This window comes from Herpailurus yagouaroundi, unplaced genomic scaffold, assembly GCF_014898765.1.
Source record: "Herpailurus yagouaroundi ecotype Mexico unplaced genomic scaffold, PumYag 77, whole genome shotgun sequence".
NCBI classification, from domain to species: domain Eukaryota; kingdom Metazoa; phylum Chordata; class Mammalia; order Carnivora; family Felidae; genus Herpailurus; species Herpailurus yagouaroundi.
Window position 1 is genome coordinate 25,241,641 of NW_024412388.1, and position 14,052 is coordinate 25,255,692.

General features: G+C 47.2%; 1 long non-coding RNA gene across 1 annotated transcript; it reads left to right on the forward strand.

Annotated features, from left to right (window-relative positions):
• The first annotated feature begins 4,989 nt into the window (after nt 1-4,989).
• LOC121018232 (uncharacterized) lies at nt 4,990-6,900 on the forward strand. Its single transcript, XR_005785098.1, has 3 exons — nt 4,990-5,053; nt 6,199-6,306; nt 6,742-6,900. It is a non-coding gene; the product is annotated as an uncharacterized LOC121018232 (long non-coding RNA).
• Nucleotides 6,901-14,052: the final 7,152 nt, after the last annotated feature.

Below are 14,052 nucleotides of genomic sequence, written 5' to 3' on the forward strand. Positions count from 1 at the left end.
AAGAAAGAAAGAAAGAAAGAAAGAAAGAAAGAAAGAAAGAAAGAAAGAAAACATGTCATCTACTAAATATAGAAGGAATAGGAATTAGAAAATCACCAAAGAATGGTAGAACTAGTGGGTAAACGCTCACAAGCAAGAGGATATTAATGTGGTCTCAGAGTATCTCTCCCATGCTACTTAAAAAGGGAAACATGGAAACTTTACAAAGGTTTCTACTTTCACCAAGAGATCAAAGCTAACATGGCCAGTATCAGGAAGAGTTGACATGTGTGCTTCCTGATATTATGCCCTGGATCAGTGGCATATCAAGGGTGTGGCTGTGGGGCAGGGACTCACTGCCCTGCATGCAGGCAGTAAGGAATAAATTGTGTTCTAAAATTTTAAAATAGTGAAACTGGCTAACATTGATTTCTTTTTTATTATCACCATGTACTAGCAATTTGGTGATGAAGCAGCCCTCTCTGAAATCATCTAAGCCACTGCTGCCGTTATTTTGAGTTTTAACTATATATTTAAGTATATATTTGGTATATATTTAATTATGTGTATATGTATACATATATACACAAATACCCGGGTACGTATTTCAAATTAGCATATTTTAATCACTTATGTTCTAATAAACGTTGGGATCGACGTGGAGTTTATTTGGCAAATTCCCAGTTACACAGCGGCCCCGGTGTATGTGGATTCTGCAGAATGTGTTTCTTTTTTCAGAGTAAGTTAATTTCAGTTCTCATCCATTCAAGCTAACTGGTGCAGTTTTTGCCTCCAACCCCCCCCCACCCCCCGCCCCCGCGCCCCCAGCAACTGCATATCCCGTGTTTAAATAGTGGACTCAAAATGAGCAATGGGAGCAGGGCGATGGCAAAGAAACTAAGCCCAGTCAGTTTAATTCTGACATCCTGTGTGACTAGCTGGGGTCTTTTTCCCATGCGTGACATTTTTTGGAACTTTAGGAAAAATGAAGTTCTTTTCAGCCTCGCTTCATTGATGGGAAATGCTGCAGAATGAGGAACAGTGAAAAGGCTTTCCCAGACAAAATGATTGCTCACACGAAGCTGTGCATGTGCCGGAGATGATGTTTGAAAAGTTAACCTCAGCCTTTGAAGAACCGTGTGATCCAAAGAAGGATCCGTTCCAATTGTGCTCTCTGCCGAACATGACTATTTTCTCCTGAGTTTATCTTCTATCAAGTGTGAAGTTTTAGGTGAGGTCAATCAGACACAAAAATATTTGAATCAGCCAGGATCGACCTTGATCACTGGACGGCATAATATCCAGCTTTAACATTGCTTCTTGAAGGCTGGGCGGACAGAAACTGTGGGGAAGTCCATTAACTATGCAGCAACACATGTAGGGAAGTGGACATTTACAGAGAAAAAAAAAATAATCAGATTTCCAAGAAGGGAGTGGGGAGGAGCAACAGAAGATGCCGGTCTTACTCTGCCAGGAGAAATAAAAGGGAAATGCTTGGATGCTTGCAACCGTTTTCAGCAAAAATTGGATACACTTGAAAGACAATGGATCAAACAATGTTAGTTTTCAGCCATTTTGTCTGTTTTTGCAAAAGAAGAAAAACTTTGGAAGTTGTTGTTGTTGTTGTTGTTTTTAACCAAGTATAATAGAAATATTTGACGAATGAATTTTCTGGTGAATGGGTTTTAGTGGAAAATTTTTTGACGGTAGAGATGTTTGAATCAGTATCAATCCCAAAGAAACAAAGCCAGGAGCTGCACTGCAATTTCTTGGATTTATTGTGAAAGGGATTTTTATGAGTCTCTTCCAAACTTGCCCCTGTGTTGAATACTTTTTTTTTCTTTTTTTTAATATTTTTTTTAATTTTTTTTTTCAACGTTTATTTATTTTTGGGACAGAGAGAGACAGAGCATGAACGGGGGAGGGGCAGAGAGAGAGGGAGACACAGAATCGGAAACAGGCTCCAGGCTCTGAGCCATCAGCCCAGAGCCCGACGCGGGGCTCGAACTCACAGACCGCGAGATCGTGACCTGGCTGAAGTCGGACGCTTACCCGACTGCGCCACCCAGGCGCCCCATGAATACTTTTTCTAACTATCGTATATCTGATGATTCATACGAAAGAAACTTTTCTAGATAGTTAACATTAATAAAAAGTATTCTTTGATCAGTAGTGAATAGACAGATTTACAAACCTGGCTACATTTTCTGTTGAACGTGAACATATGAATAAGGTGGAATCTGATGAAGTCCTGAGAAATTTACATCAGTTAAGGCACAAAAACAGGAACTGTACGGTTGTTATGCATTTCTGTGACAGATACGTTTTTCTTCCCTATTCTTACGTAATTAAACACTATTAACGATTGTGTTTTCCTTTTGTGTACTATAATTTTAAAAAATATGTTCTCATATTTTCAGTTTAGTGGTATTTCTGTGTTTCTTTTCTAGGCCATTATCATTCGTATCATTTCATGATTACTTCTGAAAATGATTGTGTCATATAGTAGAGGAGAGTATAGGGGCGCCTGGGTGGCTCAGTCGGTTAAGCAGCCGACTTCGGCTCAGGTCATGATCTCGCAGTCCATGAGTTCGAGCCCCGCGTCGGGCTCTGTGCTGACAGCTCAGAGCCTGGAGCCTGTTTCAGATTCTGTGTCTCCCTCTCTCTCTGACCCTTCCCCGTTCATGCTCTGTCTCTCCCTGTCTCAAAAAATAAATAAAACGTTAAAAAAAATTAAAAAAAAAAAAGAAGAGGGGAGTATTAATTTAAAACAGATTTGTTCTGGGGGGTCAAATGCCCTAGGTCAGATACAGACATTCAATGGTATTCCCACCAAAAATGTATCATCTGATTCTGGTCATGAGGAAACATCAGACAGACCAAACCTGGAAGACATTTTACAAAATAACTTGTCCGTGGAATCTTCAAAAATCTCAAGGTCAAAAAAGACAAAGAAAGTCTCAGGAATTATTTCAGATTAAAGGAGACTAAAAAGATATGACAATTAAAATCATTGCGTTGGGGCGCCTGGGTGGCTCACTTGGTTTAGCGTCCGATTTCAGCTCAGGACTTGGTCTCACAGCTTATGAGTACAAGCCTCATGTCGGGCTCTGTGCTGACAGCTCAGAGCCTCAAGCCTGCTTCGGATTCTGTGTCTCCCTCTTGCTGCCCCTCCTCTGCTCATGCTCTGTCTCTCTCTGTCTCTCAAGAATAAATAATAAAAAAATAAATAAGTAAAATAAAATCATTGCATCATCTTGGATTGGATCCTGGACTGGGAAAAAATAATTATAAAGAATATTATTTGAACAATTGACAAAATTTGAACATGGACAGTGGATTAGACAAGAAAATCATATTAATGCTAAATTTCCTGTGCTTGATGATTGTATTATTGTTCTTTATTTAAAAAAATTTTTTTAATGTTTATTCATTTTTGAGAGAGAGACAGAGCAGAGACAGAGCATGAGGGGGGGAGGGAAGGGCAGAGAGAGAGGGAGACACAGAATGTGAAGCAGGCTCCAGGCTCTGAGCTGTCAGCACAGAGCCCGACGTGGGGCTAGAACTCATGGACCGTGAGATCATGACCTGAGCCGAAGTCAGATGCTTAACCGACTGAGCCACCCAGACGCCCCTATGTTCTTTAAGACACTACTTTTGTTCTTAGGAAATATACCCTGAAATATTTAGTGGAAAGGGGCAGGATATCTCTATATGGGTGTGTATTGTGTGTATGTGAAGATACGTGTTTAGATAGAGATAAAATAACAGTGAACGAGGCAAAATGTGTACAAATGGTGAACCTGGGTAAAGGATATCTGGGAGTTTCTTGTGCCATTACTGGAACTTTTCTATAAATTTGAAATTATTTCAAAATGGATGTTTACCAACCGACAAACAGACAGGTGAGGCTGGACCAGCTGCACCCAGCTGGACCCAGTGGTATATGGGGTAAAGGCAAGAAAAGACCTGAGAAGCATACTTCGCTACTGATTGTGGAAGAAATTACACAGAGAAGAGAGAACCAAGGATGAACCCTAGGGAGACTAAGACTTTTTTTTAAATTTCTTTTTAAATGTTTATTTATTTTTGAGAGAGCACGTGTGCGAGCAGGGGAAGGGCAGAGAAGGAGGGAGACACAGAAACCAAAGCAGGCTCCAGGCTCTGAGCTGTCAGCACAAAGCCTGACGTGGGGCTTGAACCCACGAACCACGAGATCTTGATCTGAGCCGAAGTCTGGTGTTTAACTGACTGAGCTACCCGGGCACCCTGGGGGACCAAGACTTAAGAGCTAGCTGAGACCAAGATTTAAGAGCTCCACTGGCTGGCTCAGTCAGTGGAGCATGTGACTCCTGATCTTGGCGTTGTGAGTTTGAGCCCCATATTGAGCGTAGAGATGACTTAAAAATAAAATCTTAAAAAAAAAAAAACCTAGCTGAGGAAGAGACGTCAGCAAAACAAACGGGAGTAATCAGAGAGGCAGAGGGAGTATTAAGTGACAGTGGTGTCACAGAAGTCCTGGGAGGTAAGAATTTCCCCAGGAGGAAGTGGTCAGTGGCAACATATGCTCTGAAAAGTTAAATAGGATAAGGACAAACTTTTAAAATCAGATTCCAGCAAGCAGCTAGAGGCACACCCACGATCATACCTATGAAGACTCCGAAAAAGACAAAAATTCATTAAGACATTGAAAACCAGGGTTGAAAATCAATCCATGGTCAGAATCAAGGCTTCCCACTGATTAAAAGGTGGTGGAGATGGATTGAGAAGTGGAGCTGGTAAACGACCTGCGATATCTGATTTGCAAAGTGCTTTTACAAACATTATCTCATTTTGCAGACTTTGCCAGCTGGATGGGACCCCGGGGTCATGAACTCCAGCCGGGGTAGCACATGGGAGACCTCTGTGCTCCTGTAAGCTCCCAGCCTCAGGAAGGCCGGCCTCCCAGCACCCAACCCCGCCCTGCCCCAGGTCCCCCTGGGGGGAGGGGCCTCAGCCCCTCCCAGCCTGCTCCACTCCCTGCCTGGACAAAGCTGCAGGCATTTCCTCCTCGTCTGTGTGTGCAGAGCACTAGGTACATGGGGTGCCCATGGGCCTCCGTTTCCAGATCCCAAGACCCATCTGGGGCTCCCTTCTCTGGGGCTCTTGAACGTTCTAAGCTTTGTTTCTGCCTCCCCTCTGATTCTCCTTCCGCCTTTCCTATCTCCAGGGTAGGAAAGGGTGGGCGGGAAGGGGTGTCTTTTGCCCTCTCAGGGATTATCAAATGTTCTCTTTTTTTTTTTTTTTTAATTTTTTTTTCAACGTTTATTTATTTTTGGGACAGAGAGAGACAGAGCATGAACGGGGGAGGGGCAGAGAGAGAGGGAGACACAGAATCGGAAACAGGCTCCAGGCTCTGAGCCATCAGCCCAGAGCCTGACGCGGGGCTCGAACTCACGGACCGCGAGATCGTGACCTGGCTGAAGTCGGACACTTAACCGACTGCGCCACCCAGGCGCCCCTCAAATGTTCTCTTAAGTCATAGGTCTAATGTCAGGGCCTAGGGTTTTGACAGGAAAACGTTCAGACCGTGAGCCCTTTGTTACCTGTGTTGTCCTGTTATCCCTTCCCTGAGGCACTAACCGCAGGAATGCCCTCTCTACCCACATTATTTTCTTCAACAAATATTTATGGACTGCCAGCTCTGTGCCAGGCACTATTGTAGCCACTTAGCGTACAACTGTGAATGAGACAAAGTCTGAAGGAGGAGGGACGTTCAGAAGGTCGTCTCGCTGGGCTTCTAAGGCCCTCGATGTTACTGCTCGTGGGGAGGAGACACTCAGGGGGAGAGCTTTGCTGAGGCAACGTGGTGAACACAGGTGCAGCATGTGGGGTCCCACCGGGCCCCACCGTTCACTTGCTCGCCTGAGCCTGCCACATCTCCCTGAGCCTCAGCAACTTGGTTGGTAAACTGGGGATCCCGAGAGCTGCCACACAGGTTGCACTGAGGATTGAAGTGAGGTCAAGGGCAACTGAGTGTGGGACCTGGCACTCAGGGTGGAGGAGGACTGGGTGGGGAGCAGCTACCAATATTGTGTTTTCTTGATCTCTGGGATTTTCCTATGTGACTGCGAACCTCATTTTGTCAGCCTTCGGATTCCTGTCCTTCTCTGGGGCCAACAGACTTGGAAGGAGGCACTAGCCCTCAGCTCTGCAGAAGTTTGCTTTTGTCGGGTCTAGGGAACCTGATGAATGAACGAGGCGTCATGTGGTGACTCCTCTGTAAGGACCTGGGTTCTCTGTCCGCCACCAGGGCTCAGGAGACCAGCTGGATGGAGAGTATAAATGGTATAAATGGGTCTTCCGTGGGCCATTTCATTTAATCCACTCAACAATTCTGTGGATATATGGTATTAGCCCCATGTTTATAGGTAAGAAACAAACCCTGAGGCTCAGAAAAGGATCACATTCCCCTAAAGGAGGTAGAATTAGTTTTTCAAATGTTCTGAGTCCAGAACCGGAAAAACGGGGTGGGGGGAGGAAGGGGCAGGGTATCATTCCATGCCTAATGCTAAGGCACATATGAGTGAGGGTTCTGTGGGTTACAAGGACACAAGGCAGAGCACGCCATAGAGGGTTAAATGGTAGCCCCTGTGTCCTAACCCCCAGAACCTACGAATGTGACCTGATTGGGAAAAAGGATCTTTGCAGATGTAATCAAGTTAAGGATCTTGAGACGAGATCACTGTGGGGTACGGGGGTTGACTCTACATCCAATGACAGGTGACCCTATAAGCGACAGATGGAGAAGGCCATGTAGAGACAAAGGCAAAGGTGGAATGGATGCAGCCACAAACCTGGGGATTCCTGGAGCCGCCAGAAGCTGGAAGAGGCAAAGAGGGATTTCTCTGTAGAACCTGAGGAGGCAGTGTGGATCTTGATTTGAGACTTCTGGCCTCCAGACCTGTGAGAGAATAAACTCCTGCTGTTCTAAGTTCCTGTGCTTGTGTTACCTTGTTAACAGCAGCCCTAGAAAACCAGCACACCTGCCCAAGGGGAATTCGACTGGCTCATCACAGCCAAGCCAAGGTAGGGGGACTTGGAGTTAGGCTGCACTCTGGGGGGGGGGGGGGGGGGGGGGGAGGCATGGGGATGCTGCCTAGGGCCTTCTTTCCTGGACTCTGCCCCTCTCAGCAGGGGATTTCTATTCTCTTGGACGGTTTCTTCTGAGGCCATTGCCTTAGGTGCCCAAGGCGGGAAGAAGAAGTCTGGTTGGCCTGGCTTGGGTCACGTTGACCGTCCAGTCCTCACTGGAACCACCTGGTTAGAATAAGAGTTGCAGCATTCCCCCCTACGAAGGACGGGGCACCGAGTGCCACCGACGGGGGGCACTCATGGAGTATTTCCCCCAGGCCATGGAGAAGCCTGGAGACCGCGTCTCCCCTGGTTGCTGAAGCATACAGAACGGTGCCCAAATAGGACTGGGTATACAGATCAGCGAGCTCTTGTCTGAAGCCTCTACAGCTTTCCCCCGCCCCCTCCCAGGCAAGCCTCTCAGTATTTCTGTATTCCTGGTGATTTATACCATTGCTCTGGTTTTATGACACTTCTCTTTCGCTTTTCTACAGGCCCTGGGCAAGAATTTCGCTTTAGTGAATAATTATTATTTCGCCTGCCCAGTGCCCCCTACCTCTTGAGGGCGCCCTTCTCTCACTCCATCCCTATCAGTCGCCTGGGGTGTTATAGACGCTGCCCTACTAGCTGCAGCTGATTGGCCCCAGGGTGGTCACCTGACTCAAGCAGGGCCAATGAGAGCAGAGTCCATTAGGCGGCTGAAGCTCTAAACCTCAGGTTAGCATAGCTGTTGGTGCGCTCGGCAGAAAAGTGGAGAAAGACTAAAGTTGGTATATGAGGGAGGCAGAGAGGAGGGAGGCCTGAAGTGTCCTTGACCCTGGTTCACTTGTTCCCAAGACCTCTGCTTCTGGCATGGCTTGGATTCTGTGGGCCAGTAACCTTTTTCTGCTTATGTGCTACCCTGGGATGGATTTCTAGCTCTTGCAACCCAGTGGCAAAAGAATTCCTTAGTATTATGCATGAATGGAATAAAGCCTAGAACAACAGACTTACTGGTCAAGTGTTGGTTCCATCTCATTTTACATATGGGAAAAACGAAGCCCAGAGAGGGTAAGTGAACCAGTCACAGCCACACAGCTTGTGAGCGTCGGAGCCGGGACCCCAAACACAGGCCCCCAGCTGTCTGCCAGTCTGAGTCACTTCTTTAAAGATCTTTTCATGACTCCGACATCCTGATTGGTGTATGGCATAGGAGGATGGCTCGGTTTCTTTCTTTCTTTGCCTCAATTTCCCCATCCTGTCCCTGTGGGCACACGATTCCTGGCAGAAGAGAAGAGAACCAGATGTTATCCATGTGGGCTGCTTTGAGTTCTCAGGGCCTACAAAAGGCTCTTATTATTTAATTACTGCAAATGGTAATTATAAGGGAAGGTAATTGTCTGCCCTTTCATTATGGCACTTTTGCCCTCTTCTTCAGGCAGCCCTCGGGCCAGTCATAAAAGACAACTGGGTCCAGATCTTCTGTGACAGCCCATCACTGGAGGATTGGAGCAGTTGGGGGGAAGGGCTGTAAATAGTTACTGCCATCACCTTCTGAAGGTGATTTGTGCATAATACAGCCCTTCCATACCCACAAACTCCTTAGATCCTATAGGAAATGGGGAATTAACACTCCCTGAGAACTGGCCAGGTCCTGGGCACTGTGCCTTCCCCAGGTGAGATCATGCCCATAAAAAGCCCAGCAAGATGCCTCACTTACAATAAATGTTTGGTAAATGGTAACGTATACAGTTTCTAAGCCTGACACAGTGTCCTGTGAATTAAGGATTCTTACCCTCCTTTTATAAATGAGAAGACCGAGATGCCTTTAGGTGCTACAGCTAGTGGGAGTATTTGAACCCCGTGTGCCTGATCTGAAAGCAGTCATGACTTTCACCTACAACTTGCCACAAGTTCCACTGACCTACTTTGCAACGGAAGAAATTGAGGCCCAGCATTGCAAGGTGGCTTGCCCCAGTTCATCGAGGGATTTACCAGAGTCATGACCTGGATCCACATGTCTTGCCCTGCCTGGTTGGGGCTCAGACTTGCTTCTGGCTCTGCTGTACCCCTCTCCTCCCCCATCATCTCCCCCCATCCTACAAGCCCCATTTCACTACTAATGGTAGAGACACAACAGATGAGTAAGACATAGTCTTGGCGCTCTGGCTGAGCAAACACTAAGCTAAATGGTAGACCTGGGGGCCCCAGCATGAGGCTGGTCTGTGTACTTAGCTGTCACTGCTCATGATGGACATTGCTAATCAGTCACAACATTTTCTGTGTTTAAAGCCCAGACTTTGAGTCCTTTGAGATTTAAACAAAAATTTGCTAGAATTTCCTCCCTCCCATCATGTGGAAACCCAATGATGTCCCCAAGATTTCTTCAAGTTCCAGTGACTTATGAAGTCCTGATCACTTACAGCTCCTGCTTTCTACTCCCAGTGCCCTTGCATTCTCTCCTCTGCTTGTTTTTCCTCTCAGCTCGGGGACAATCTGGGCACCCCAGTGCCAACCAAACATCCAGCATACGGCTCATTTTCCTGAAGGTTGGAGGAAACCGTGGGGGGGGGGGGGGGGGGGTGTCATGGCAACGCAAAGGACAGAAAACTGAGTAATAATATTTCTGTTTTGACAAGTTCTGCAGTCGCCTGTTCACTGGCACCCCTCTCCTCTGGCTCACCCATTTCACCAATCATCCCCACATCTCAGGACAATGCTCACCTATGTCAGCTTGTTCATTTTCAGAGCCTCCTCACCTTCAAAAATTCAACCCCCCTCATTTATTTTTTATTGGATGAATGAATCAACAAATATGTATTGAGGTACCCAGTTCATCGTGTGAGGTCAAATCATGGGATTAGAAATCCGAATGCAGAATCACAGCTGGGGCAAGTGTACAAAAACCGCTGAGTCCGTGGAGCTATGAGGGCACCCTGAAAATAACGGAAGGCTCCCCTCAGCATGTGGCTATGAGCCATGGTGTGTTAGGTGAGTAGGTGTTCACCAGGTGATTGGGGACATGGTGGGTATGGTCAGGCAGGGAGCACATGCCAAGAGGAGGGCACTGCAAAGGCTGTGTGGCAATAGGAATCAGCATGCCTTCCATGAGCCCACAGGAGGCCTGCATGGCTGGAGCACAGTGGCCGAGGGGAAAAGTAGTCCTGGTTAAGGATGGAGGCTTTTTGAGGGGCCAGACCATGTGACATTTGGGGGCCATAATCCCTGTCATTTCATCATGTAGAGCAATTTAGGTCTCCATCTCCTGCTCAGCTCCCAGACAGCCTTGGTGTAGCCTAGCCTCCATTAATATCTCTGCTAACAGAGGCCAAATACTCAGAGTCCTTCCAGAGGAAGAAGTTTTTCCTCCCCTTCTCCCCCGCCAAAAAAGCAAAAAAACCCCAAAACCCAAAAAGCAAAACAGAGAGTTGTGGCTTCACCCCAGTATGAGTTGTGCCACCACTTTAAGAAGGCAGAGTGGCCAGTTTGGGATTTAAATGACCCTTCTCTGGGTTATAGCTTGGATGGTACAAACTGAAGGGCTTGAGAAGTTCCTGTTGGGGGTGGGAAAGTGTGGGGGAGTGTGGGCTGGTGTTCTCAGGGAAGATTTTTCCCCTGGGAGGGGTGGAGGGGGGTGGGTCCCTGAAGTTCAGGTAGCTGCATTGCCACGGCCTCACCCATGAGCTCATGGGTACTTGCCCTGTGAAGTAGGCGTCAGCACTCTCAGTTTGCCCAGGACAACACTGAGGCTCAGAGAGAGGAAGAAACTTGCCTGCAATTAACAGCTGATAAGTGACAAGCCAAGGTTCAACCCAGCTCTTACTGGACTCTTAAACCTAATCTATCATCTTAAACTCCACAGCCCCCTCGAAGGGAGCAAAACGAACAAAGGTGAAGAGGGTGAATGGGCAGAGAGCTCGCATGCCTACTCTCAGTCTCTCAGCTAACACCACGTAGCGCCCACTGTGAACCAGGTGCTCTGGACCGGGGGTTGGAGGGCCTCAGCTGCAGGCCTGACCCCGAAACTTAGCCAACCATTTTCCTTCTTTGGGCTTCAGTTTCCCCTCCTGTGAAATGGGAGATAACATCCCTGCCAGCCTCCCTCCCAGGGGCTCCTGTGGCGTCCGATTAGTAAGTGCTTGTGTTGACGCTTGAGATTGGTTTAGTTCTTCTCCTTCTTTTTCAATGTTTATTTATTTTTGAGAGCGAGACAGAATGTGAGTGGGCGAGGGCCAGGGAGAGAGGGAGACACAGAATCTGAAGCTGGCTCTGGGCTGTCAGCACAGAGCCTGACGGGGGGCTCAAACTCACAAACCGGGAGATCATGACCTGAGCCCAAGTCAGGCACTTAACCGACTGAGCCGCCCGGGTGCCCCAAGATTGGTTTAGTTCTGATGGGAGGTACAGTCCGTTTGAAGGAGAAGGGGGTTGCTGGCTAGCGTGGAGGGTAAGGACAGGAAGATGGAAATCTCACAGTATTGAGGTCTCACTGTGAGCAAGCTGGGGATGTAATGTTGGGAAGCCAGCCTTGTGCTCAGCATGACAGGAGTCGCAGGGCCTGAGGGTTGCCTGGATACCTGCTGCTTTCAACTCCCCACATCCGTCACCAAGTCCTTAACACGTCCCACATATTGTCCACTTCTTTCCATCTCTGCTAAAAGCCACCACCACTGTTCATCTGGGAGACTGAAAGTCTCCCTGGTTTTCTGCCTTGCCCATTCCAGTCCATTCTTTCCCCCAGCAGGCACATGGACCTTTTAAAACGAAATGCGATCACATCACTTCTCTGCCTAACGCTTGCCTCCTCAAGATTTCCTATTGTTCTCAAGCTAAATCCCTGCCAGGGAGCCCCAGGGTCATTTTGCAGTCCCCCTCAGTCACTGCTGCTCCGTCGTCCTTTGTGGCCCTTCAGCAGGGCCAGCTCCTCCGGGCCCCAGAACCTCCACACATAGTTCTTCTCTTCACCAGAAACGCTCTTCTCCCATCTCTTCCCTGGTCTCAACTGAAACGTCCCTTCCTCTGAGAAGCTCTCCCTGATCTCTTATCCACTCCCCAGACACCCCAAATCTCTCTTTTGCAGCTCTTATGAGACAAATAATTATCTGCGTAACTACCTGTTACAGTCGGTCTCCCTAAATTAAAGTCCGCTCCTCTTCTCCTTGCAGAGAAACGCACTTCCCAGCCTCCCTTGCACTTGGGCTGGACCACGTGACGAGTCTTGGCCAATGGGGTGTGAGGAGAGGTGGTGTGTGTGTGTGTGTGTGTGTGTGTGTGTGTGTGTGTCCCTTCCGGGCTGAAGCGGAGGAATATGGCACACGATTCCCCAGTCCGTAGTCTCCTGCCATGGTAACTAAATCGGTCGTATGTTTCTTTCCGTGGGTGCAGCTTCAAGATGGCGGGGACTCGTCCGCCTAGGTCTCCAAAGCGCTAGAGCAGAGGATCCAGGATAGGCATGTGGCACAAGAGAGAAAGAAACCACTCTTATGTCACTAAGGTTCCAGAGGTCTTTGGCAATGCAGTGTAATCTGGTTTATCTTGGCTAATTAATAATCCTAACTGATGCTCTATCAGAGCTGGGCCTGGACCTTATGCACTGCCTCTCCAGTGCCTGGGACGCTAACTGTGACATAGAAGAGGTGCTTTGTAAAAACTTGTTGAATGCGTGAATGAGTGAAAAAAACAGAACATGGAAGACATGGTTTCCTCCTCAAAGAATTTATTCTCATGCCAGGGACAGCTACTTATGCGTACAGTAGTTAGAATATAATCAGGGGCTAAACTGTAAAAGTTAAAGAAGAGGGCCACAGTGGAGGGCTTCCTGGAAGAGAATGAGGAGGGCTTGAAGAATTGGAGAGGATGAGAGTGGGCTTGCAGTCCACCCCATCATTTGTCCATCCATTCAGCAAACATTTATTCTAATGCATCATGATCAGTGCTTTGCCAGCAGTGTGGCCAGACGACCATGGTGCTCTTGGGAACCAGTGGAAAGTGCCTCTTTCCATGTGCAGACGATCTAGAACAGCTTCACAGAGGGGTGCCCGGTGGCTCAGTGGGTTGAGTGTCTGACTCTTGATTTTGGCTCAGGTCACGAGCTCACCGGTTCATGGGTTCGAGCCCTGCTCAATGGCAGAGCCTGCTCGGGATTCTCTCTCTGCCCCACTCTCACTCTTGCCCTCTTTCTCTCTCTCAAAATAAATAGAAAACTTCAGAGAGGAAGTGATGTTTGAGCTGAGCTTTGACAAGTGGGTGTTTGCCAGAGACTTAAGACATGGGGAAAAAAGGACTAAGGGTCCTAGGCAGAGGGAACAGCATGTGCAAAGGCCTCGGAAGGGAGATGACCAGGACCAAGATGGCAGCCCACTTTGGCTGGCTGGAGCATAGCTTTCCAGGTAGTTAGACAGGAGGCTGGTGAGGCAGAGATGGACCAGATTATGGTACTCTCTGGACATAAATCCCTTATAAAGACCACAACTCAGCAATCAAAACCTTCAGGATTCTGTCCCCCATCTCTCTCTCCACCCTAAACTCCAATGCCTTTGCACGCGCTATTCCAGGTGCCTAGAATGACAATGATGGTGATAATAGCAACATAATAACGTTTGTTGGGCCCTTAGAATGTGTTAGGTGCTTCACCAACCATCATTTCATTGAACAACGACGTCAACAACAGTGTGGGTTAGTACACTTTTTTAGGAATTTCTTTTTCTTATTAGCACTATACTTTATTGGAACAGTTTTAGATTTATAGAAAAATTGAGAAAGTACTATAGAGTTCCCATATATCCCCCACCCAGTTTTCCCTATTTTTAACATCTTATGTTACTGTGTTTATTATATCTTGTTACAAATACTGATGAATGCTTTTACTGATACATTATTATTAACTAAAATCCATAGTTTATTAAGATTTCCTCAGTTTTTACCTAATGTCTTTTTTTCTGTTCCAAGACCACAGGGTATTTAACTGTATGTCTCTAGGTT